Source organism: Cyprinus carpio, unplaced genomic scaffold, assembly GCF_018340385.1.
Source record: "Cyprinus carpio isolate SPL01 unplaced genomic scaffold, ASM1834038v1 S000006823, whole genome shotgun sequence".
Classification (NCBI taxonomy): Eukaryota; Metazoa; Chordata; class Actinopteri; order Cypriniformes; family Cyprinidae; genus Cyprinus; species Cyprinus carpio.
Genome location: NW_024879402.1, coordinates 366,095 through 376,548, shown reverse-complemented (window position 1 = coordinate 376,548; position 10,454 = coordinate 366,095). Strand labels below are relative to the sequence as shown.

Here is a 10,454-nt window from a genome sequence, read left to right as displayed (position 1 = left end):
CCAAGTTTGGTCTCAATATGCCAAACCGTTGTGGAGTTATAGCCTCACAAGCATTTTTGCGTGCTTTTCGTAGAATTTGTTTGTGTGGTATTCGAGAACGATGATTACAGCGCCACCTGTTGGTCAAAAGTGATAAGCCATTTAATCATAATGTTAATGCTTGTATTTATGATTTTTCCGCCATTTCAATTACAATCATCCTAAAATTGCTGTAATTGCTCATTGTTGCATTTGTTGTGATGCTCCATGACATGCTTAGCTCCTCAATTTGCCGATGGAGTGCTTGGCCCCTTAATTGCTGCTTGCAGCTATATTATTATTATTATTATTATTATTCCGCTTCCGCCGCAAATCTAAGGCAGCCCATAGAACCTTTGTGGCTTACGGTTCAAAAGTTATTAGCATAAAAATATTGAAACTTTGGACAAGTGGTGGCGCTAGAGAGTAGGAGATAGAGACTTCAAATTTGCTATAGTTAATGCTGGGACTGTCCCTCTATCAGTGTGCCAAATTATACAACGTTCCCGCAATCGCTTCTATGGGCTGCCATAGACTTGCGGCGGAAGAAGAAGAAGAAGATCATTATGCTTTATATTTAGTGGGACAAGAAAAAAACAACAACGATTTCAATAGGTGCCTACGCACCTTCGGTGCTTCGCCCCTAAATATAGCTGCAAGCAGCAATTGCGGGGCCAAGCACTCCAGCGGCAAATTGAGGAGCTAAGCATGGCATGGAACATCACACCATATGCAACAATGAGCAATTACAGCAATTTTAGGATGATTGTAATTGAAATAGCAGAAAAATCATAAATACAAGCACGAGTATTAAGATTAAATGATTTATCACTTTTGACCAACAGGTGGCACTGTATCAAATCATTTTGGTGTGTTCTGTGTGAGGTGACAATGACACACACAAAGTTTGGTGTCAGTATGTCAAAGCATTATAGAGATACAGGCTGAAGTGTCATTTTGCCACCATGCCTGAAATTCGTCGCTGTGATATGCGAACACGGTTTTGTCTATCGATACAAAATCCATAACATTTTGTCAGCACAGTCGGAAGATCATCTGATTCAATTTTGGTGAAAATCGGACCAACGGTTGATGAGGAGTTCGAAAAAGTAGGTTTTCAACATAAATCAAAATGGCGGACAGGAAGTTCAGCGTACTCTGGCATATTTGGTATCTATGTTGTCGACATAAGCCAGCGAATATTTTGAGACCAATTTCATTGCAATAGGCTAATGCAATAAAGAGTTATTAGCATTTTTATAAGTGTAATTTTTAATGGTTAATGAATGGTTTATTAATCTTGAACAATAGGTGGCGCTGTTACCAAATTGATGTGGCATGGTCAGTGTGAGGTGATAATGGCACATACAAAGTTTGGTGCAAATATGTCAAAGCTTTGCAGAGATACAGCGTCAGATGTATTTTGGCATCCAAATAACAAATTTGACAATCCGATAAACAAAAACCGTTTCGTATATCGACACAAAATCCATAACTTTTCGTCCGCACACTCTGACGATGATCCGAGTCAAATTTGGTGAAAATTGGACTAACGGTCTAGGAGGAGTTCGAAAAAGTAGGTTTTCAACATGAATCAAAATGGCGGACAGGAAGTGTGGCCAATTTTGGCATAATTGGTATCGATGTTCTCGGCAGTACCCAAAGACTATAGTGCGAACATTTTCATTTTAATAGTCTAATTTTTTCAAAAGTTATTAGCATTTATGTGATATTTCATTATAACTATTGGCCACAAGGTGGCGCTGCCACCAAACTTTTTGAGTACCTTCAGGGCATGGAGCCGAATATTTTTGTAATTATTTGCGAAACGATACGATGCTGCGTTCAAAAAATACAGCATTTTAAAACATAATTCAAAATGGCCGACACCTAAAATGGCTGACACATGATAATTGGATATCATTCGACTTGGCATGACCCACCAAATCTAAAGAATCCAGTTTTGTGATTTTTGGTCAAATCATTCAGAAGTTATAAGCAAAAATATGCAATTTTCATATCTCCTGACCACTAGGTGGCGCTGCGTCGAAACACTGCAGGTAGTCTCAGGTCATGCTTTTTATAACACGCACCAAGTTTTGTCTCAATACGCCAAACGTTGCGGAGTTATAGCCTCACAAGCATTTTTGCGTGCTTTTCCTAGAATTTGTTCGCGTGATATTCGAGAACGGTTGGACGAATCAACTTGAATTCCATAACTTTTTACCGGCATCGTCTGAAGATGATCTGAGCCAACTTTCGTGAAAATCGGACTAACCGTCTAGGACGAGTACGAAAAAGTATGTTTTTCGAACAATTGAAAATAACGAAAAATCTAAACCTTGCGATTTTTGAATTTCGGTGTTCATTCGACTTGGCCTGAGCCAAGGATTCAGAGGAAAAAAGAATTTTCATTTTGTGGCTTACGGTTCAAAAGTTATTAGCATAAAAATATTGAAATTTTGGACAAGTGGTGGCGCTAGAGAGTAGGAGATAGAGACTTTAAATTTGCTATAGTTAATGCTGGGACTGTCCTCTATCAGTGTGCCAAATTATACAACTTTCCCGCAATCGGTTCTATGGGCTGCCACAGACTTGCGGCAGAAAAAGAAGAAGAAGAAGAAGAAGAAGAAGAATAACGCCAACGGATACAATAGGTGCCTACGCACCTTCGGTGCTTGGCCCCTAAATATAGCTGCAAGCAGCAATTACGGGGCCAAGCACTCCAGCGGCCAATTGAGGAGCAAAGCATGGCATGGAGCATCACACCAAATGCAACAATGAGCAATTACAGCAATTTTAGGATGATTGTAATTGAAATGGCGGAAAAGTCATAAATACAAGCACTAGTATTATGATTAAATGGCTCATCACTTTTGACCAACAGGTGGCGCTGTAATCAAATCATTTTGGTGTGTTCTGTGTGAGGTGACAATGCCACACACAAAGTTTGGTGTCAGTATGCCAAAGCATTGCAGAGATACAGGCTGAAGTGTCATTCTGGCATCATGCCTGAAATTCGTCGCTGTGGTATGCGAAAACGGTTTTGTCTATCGATACAAAATCCATAACATTTTGTCAGCACAGTCGGAAGATCATCTGATTCAATTTTGGTGAAAATCGGACAAATGGTTGATGAGGAGTTCGAAAAAGTAGGTTTTCAACATGAATCAAAATGGCGGACAGGAAGTTCAGTTTACTCTGGCATATTTGGTATCTATGTTGTAGGCATAAGCCAGAATATTTTGAGACCAGTTTCATTGCAATAGGCTAATGCAATAAGAAGTATTAGCATTTTTATAAGTGTAATTTTTAATGGTAAATTAATGGTTTATTACTCTTGAACTATAGGTGGCGCTGTTACCAAATTGATGTGGCATGGTCAGTCAGAGGTGACAATGGCACATACAAAGGTTTGGTGCAAATATGTCAAAGATTTGCCGAGATACAGCCTCAGATGTATTTTGGCATCTTACGAACAAATTCGTTGATGCGCTAAACGAAAACCGTTTCATATATATCAACACGAAATCCATAACTTTTTGTCAGCACACTCTGAAGATGATCCGAGTCAAATTTGGTGAAAATCGGAGTAACAGTCTAGGAGCAGTTCGAAAAAGTAGGTTTTCAACATGAATCAAAATGGCGGACAGGAAGTATGGCCAATTTTGCCATAATTGGTATCGATGTTCTCGGAATGACCCAAAGAATATAGAGAGTCCACTTTCATTTCAATAGTCTAATATTTTCAAAAGTTATTAGCATATATTAGATATTTCATTATAACTTTTGACCACAAGGTGGCGCTGCCACCAAACTTTTTGAGTAGCTTCAGGGCATGGAGCAAAACAGTTTTGTAATTATTTTCGTAACAATACGATAATGCGTTCAAAAAATACAGCATTTTAAAACATAATTCAAAATGGCCGACACTTAAAATGGCTGACACATGAAAATTGGATATCATTCGACTCAGCATGACCCACCGAATCTAAAGAGATCAGTTTTGTGATTTTTGGTCAAACCATTCAGAAGTTATAAGCAAAAATATGCTATAAATTTCGTGGCTTACGGTTCAAAAGTTATTAGCATAAAAATATTGAAACTTTGGACAAGTGGTGGCGCTAGAGAGTTGGAGTTAGAGACTTCAAATGTGCTATAGTCAATGCTGGGCCTGTCCTCTATCAGTGTGCAAAATTATACAACTGTCCCGCAATCGGTTCTATGGGCTGCCATAGACTTGCGCGGAAGAAGAAGAAGAAGAAGAAGAACGACAACGATTTCAATAGGTGCCTACTCACCTTCGGTGCTTGGCCCCTAATAACGCCAACGATTTCAATAGGTGCCTACGCACCTTCGGTGCTTGGCCCCTAAATATAGCTGCAAGCAGCAATTACGGGGCCAAGCACTCCAGAGGCAAATTGAGGAGCTAAGCATGGCATAGAGCTTCAGACCAATTTCCGAAATTAGTAATTGAAGCCATTTTAGGATGATTGTAAGTGAAATGGTGGAAAAATCATAAATACAAGCACTAGTATTATGATTAAATGGCTTATCACTTTTGACCAACAGGTGGAGCTGTAATCAAATCATTTTGGTGTTTTCTGTGTGAGGTGAGAATGGCACACACAAAGTTTGGTGTCAGTATTCCAAAGCATTGCAGAGATACAGGCTGAAGTGTCATTTTGGCATCATGCCTGAAATTCGTCGCTGTGGTATGCGAAAACGGTTTTGTCTATCGATACAAAATCCATAACATTTTGTCAGCACAGTCTAAAGATCATCTGATTCAATTTAGGTGAAAATCGGACCAACGGTTGATGAGGAGTTCGAAAAAGTAGGTTTTCAACATAAATCAAAATGGCGGACAGGAAGTTCAGCGTACTCTGGCATATTTGGTATCTATGTTGTCGGCAGAAGCCAAGGAATATTTTGAGACCAGTTTCATTGCAATAGGCTAATGCAATAAAAAGTTATTAGCATTTTTATATATGTAATTATTAATGGTTAATGAATGGTTTATTACTCTTGACCAATAGGTGGCGCTGTTACCAAATTGCTGTGGCATGGTCAGTGTGAGGTGACAATGGCACTTACAAAGTTTGGTGCAAAAATGTCAAAGCTTTGCAGAGATACAGCCTCAGTTGTATTTTGGCATCTAACTACCAAATTTGATGATGGGCTAAACGAAAACCGTTTCGTATATCGACACAAAATCCATAACTTTTGGTCAGCACATGCTGAAGATGATCCGAGTCAAATTTGGTGAAAATCGGACTAACGGTCTAGGAGGAGTTTGAAAAAGTAGGTTTTCAACATGAATCAAAATGGCGGACAGGAAGTATGGCCAATTTTGGCATAATTGGTATCTATGTTCTCGGCAGGACCCAAAGAATATAGATAGACCATTTTCATTTTAATAGTCTAATTTTTTCAAAAGTTATTAGCATTTTTAAGATATTTCATTATAACTTTTGACCACAAGGTGGCGCTGCCACCAAACTTTTTGAGTAGCATCAGGACATGGAGCCAAACATTTTTGTAATTATTTTCGTAATGATACGATAATGCGTTAAAAAAATACAGCATTTTCAAACATAATTCAAAATGGCCGACACCTAAAATGGCTGACACATGAAAATTTTATATCAATCGACTCGACATGACCACCGAATCTAAATACACCAGTTTTGTTATTTTTGGCCAAACCATTCAGAAGTTATAAGCAAAAATATGCATTTTTCATATCTCCTGACCACTAGGTGGCGCTGCGTCGAAACACTGCAGGTAGTCTCAGGTCATGCTTGTTATAACACGTACCAAGTTTGGTCTCAATACGCCAAACCGTTGCGGAGTTATAGCCTCAGAAGCATTTAGCAATTTTGGGGTTCATTCGACTTGGCCTGAGCCAAGGATTCAGAGGAAAAAATAATTTTCATTTTGTGGCTTATGGTTCAAAAGTTATTAGCATAAAAATATTGAAATTTTGGACAAGTGGTGGCGCTAGAGAGTTGGAGTTAGAGACTTCAAATTTGCTATAGTTAATGCTGGGTCTGTCCTCTATCAGTGTGCAAAATTATACAACTTTCCCGCAATCGGTTCTATGGGCTGCCATAGACTTGCGGCGGAAGAAGAAGAAGAAGAAGAAGAATAATAACGCCAACGATTTCAATAGGTGCCTAAGCACCTTCGGTGCTTGGCCCCTAAAAATGTTTGGCTCCATGCCCTGAAGGTACTCAAAAAGTTTGGGGGCAGCGCCACCTTGTGGTCAAAAGTTATAATGAAATATCTAAAAAATGCTAATAACTTTTGAATAAATTAGACTTTGTAGAGATACAGGCTGAACACCTGTTGGTCAAAAGTGATAAGTCATTTAATCATAATACTAGTGCTTGTATTTATGTTTTTTTCCGCTATTTCAATTACAATCATCCTAAAATTGCTGTAATTGTGAAAATCTCTGCAAAGCTTTGACATATTTACACCAAACTTTGTATGTGCCATTGCCACATCACACCGACCACGCCACATAAGTTGGTAACAGAGCCACTTATTGGTCTGGAGTAATAAACCATTCATTAATTCTAAACTATGAAATTTTCAAAAATGCTAATTACTTTGATTGCATTGACCTATTGTAATGAAACTGGTTCTCAAAATATTCCTTTTGCAGTGGCGGTAGTTTGTATGTCCATCTATAGTTGCCATCATCTAAGGTCTTTTGAGTACTGGTATCATCTGAAGTCCTCACAAGTCCTGTGCTTTGCAGTTTCTAATAACCCTGGTATGGACATTTGCAGAAACAGGAAGGCAAAGGGAGAAAGATTAGCATAGCTGCTATTCATATCATTTCAGGCAATGTGCAATTTTTACTATTTCATCAATGGAGTACATTGTGTACTATTTTTAATCTAGTAGGTTTAAACTGAAATCATTTTTCTAGATCCCTTAATAAACATATTATTTGTTGTCTTTTTTTGGGGAACAGACACAGTCTCTATAGAATGGACTGCATATGCCAGAGTAACATTTAATACATTTTAATAAAATTTAACTGGGAGGAACATCATAACTGTAATTTACACAACCATTCAAGAGTTTGGGGTCTGTAAAATATTTTATGCCTTTATAAAAAATCTCTTATGCTCACCACGGCTCCATTTATTGAATCAAATTACAGTAAAATAGTAACACTGTGACTATTACAATTCAAAACAACTCTTTTCTATGTGAATATTATGTTAAAATGTAATTTATTCCTTTGATCAAAGCTGAATTTTCAGCATCATTACTCCAGTCTTCAGTGTCACATCTTCAGAAATCATTCTAATATACTGCTCAAGAAACATTTCTGATTATGATCAATGTTAAAATACAGACGTGTTGATTTTTTTTTTTTTGGATTCGTTGTTACATAGACTCCAAACATTTGAATGTTAGTGTTACATGCATCAAATTGTTCAAAATCATCTGTTTCAAATAAATGCAGTTCTTTTGAACTTTGTATTCATCTAAGAATCCTGAAAAAATAAAATGCATCACTGTTTCCACAAAAAATGAATAAGCACAACTGTTTCAACGCTGATAATAAGTTTCTTGAGCAGCAAATCAGCATTTCTGAGGGATCCATGTGACACTGAAGACTGGAGGAATGATGCTGAAAATACAGCTGCACATCACAGGAATAATTAGTTTATAATGTATTTACATAGAAAACAGCTATTTTAAATTGTAATAATATTTCACAATATTACTCTTTTTACATATTTTAATCAAATAATTACTACAGAGGTGAGCAGAAGATAATTATTACAAATTGTATCAACTTCAAGCTTTTGAACACTAGTGTACTGTATATTTGAGGTTTGACTTACTGTACTAGTCTTGTGGTCAATATCATCTTGGAGATGTTGTCTTACAGTAGGTTCACTCTGCTGGATGGAGCAGGCCATCAGCACTGAAGAATCTAGGAACAAAACAAGCAATTTGACACAGAGCCAACAATAATTTGTCTGCAGTTCCAGGTTTATTAGATGGAAACAAGCTAGAGCAGGTGAAATGCAAAAAATAAATAAATAAAATAACAGATTCATTGTGATATATGTTGTGAAAAAAAATGCATATTAGGTTACTTAACCTTTTCAGCGCCTCCTACATCTCTGTCAGCAGCTCCCTTCAGAAATATTGAAATCTTGGACACTCCCTTCTGTTGTAGAAGGATTATTTTGTCACTCTTGAAATCGCAGAACAGTTTTATGTTTACCATAAAAGATCAAAACAACTTTAGTTTTCTGCCAATTTTCGCGCTCCTTGATAACGTGACGTCATCGATAAACAGTAAAGTGTAAATGTTAAGGTTAAATAAATTAAGCAATTTCCAATCATCCATTGAAAGATTACCAACAAAACAGTCAAAAGCTATCATCTACAGATAAAGATTTGATTAAAAGCCCAAACTTTCATAAATAAGAGCACAATAGAGTTATCATACCTGACGATACGTTGTCTGAAAACGGTAGAGATGCTAACGGACTTTTTCGAAGACATTAAACCATTCCTATAAAGTAAATAAACAACAGAAGCGAGTCAAATACAAGTAAGAGAAGTGTCAACAACAGTTATAAGTAATATTTGTGTGATTTTATGGACTAAACTCACCTGAAAACAGTGAAATCAGCGAGAAACGGGGTGTTTCCTCGTGACATTTGCAGTGTTGCCCTCCGTTTCCATGGCAACTCTATCCGGTCCGCGCGCACTCCCATGAAAGCATGTCACAAATTAAAAGTCACACGCTTACGTTACATAAATAAACATATGAATAAACATATGCCCCTTATTTTTTTCTGTAAGAGGGGGCGCGGCCATTTTTAAATTTAATGTGTCTGGCTTTCGGTGTCATTCCAGCTATATTAGCTGTACAAACAGCTTGTTTTGCTGTTTACCGTTGCAAACTTGTTTATCTTACATGTTATTTTTAATGTATTGTCTTGATTATGAACGTACTGGTTTGTAGTGCAAACAGTTTTACCGTTTACTGCACTTTGTTCTTAATTGCTTGGTGGAATAACCATGACCATAAGTCTCACACATTCACATACAACTTGCTTGGTGGATAGAATTAGATCACTACATAAATAATTCAAAATGTCATTCAATTATGATATTGCTAATTTAAAATTCATTTTGTAGTTCTATAGCCCAGTGCAAAATGCCAGGCCTGCACATAATAGTGGGACAAAGTGGCACTTTTATAGTTTAAGATTTTGTATTGTTGCTTTTACGAACACTCATATATGTATGTGTGTGTGTGTGTGTATATATATATATATATATATATATATATATATATATATATATATGTGTGTGTGTGTGTGTGTGTGTGTATATATAAGGTGCATCTTGAAGAAATGTGAATATCATGAAAAAAGTGAAACTTTTTTTATTAAAAATTTAAATTTTCATATATTCTATAGATTCATTTTTTTTTTTTTTTTGATGATTAGAACTTAATTTAATTAATGTAATTATTGCATTTAAGGACACTGAAAATTATCAAAAAAGTATAAAAAAGGAGTTAAACAAATAATATTTAATTATTTTTAATTATTTTTAAAGAAACTTTGTCCTGTGGTGTGACAGTACAGGTGTCACAATGGAGGACTGTTTTTTTTTTTTTTAATCACACCAAAGGACGTTTCAGCCTTTTCTGTCAATTAATGATCTTGCTATTCCAAGCTAACCTGTCATTAGTGGTAAGCAAGACACATTTGCAAAATTTTCTATGATTATGTAGCTTAACATGCACTTTTTAATTAAAAAAAATATAATTTAGGGGTGTCATATTAATGCACAACAAAGCATAAAACATTTGTAGTGGTTCCAAAAAAGTTCAAAGGACATGTACTCAAAATAGTTTTAGAACCACTGACTGGTAAAGTAAGGTGATCTGCCAGGACGTGTCTTCAGAAAATGGCACATCTGGTCACCTGGTATAGGCCATATCTGGCCCACATCACAACAAGCCAGAACTCAACCTAAAACCAGTTTGTCACACATGGGCCGGATCTGGCACACACGCAACAAGCCAGAACTCAACCTAAAACCGGTTTGTCACACATGGGCCGGGTCTGGCCCACACGCAACAAGCCAGAACTCAACCTAAAACCGGTTTGTCACACATGGGCCGGATCTGGCCCACATACAACATGCCATAACTGACACTAAAACCGGCTTGATGTGTGTGGGCCAAATCTGGCCCAAATGACCTCCGCCACTGCCAGAGCTCAGCCATATGTGCCATATTTGGCCCAGATAAGGCCCGGAAGTGTATGCTATCAGGGAAATTTTGTGAAAATCGGACTAACGGTCTAGGAGGAGTTCGAAAAAGAAGGTTTTCAACTTTAATCAAAATGGCGGACAGGAAGTATGGCCAATTT

At 37.1% G+C, this 10,454-nt stretch overlaps 1 long non-coding RNA gene across 3 annotated transcripts; it reads right to left on the bottom strand.

Moving 5' to 3' along the window:
- Nucleotides 1-6,583: 6,583 nt before the first annotated feature.
- On the bottom strand, nt 6,584-8,973 carry LOC109102987. Of its 3 annotated transcripts, XR_006160034.1 has the most exons (5): nt 8,677-8,973; nt 8,510-8,575; nt 8,156-8,224; nt 7,893-7,984; nt 6,584-6,799 (listed from the first exon to the last, which is right to left on the bottom strand). It is a non-coding gene; the product is annotated as an uncharacterized LOC109102987 (long non-coding RNA). The 3 variants fall into 3 exon arrangements; XR_006160033.1 differs by having other exon boundaries at nt 8,156-8,575; XR_006160032.1 differs by having other exon boundaries at nt 6,586-6,799; nt 8,156-8,973.
- Between the last annotated feature and the right edge of the window lie 1,481 nt (nt 8,974-10,454).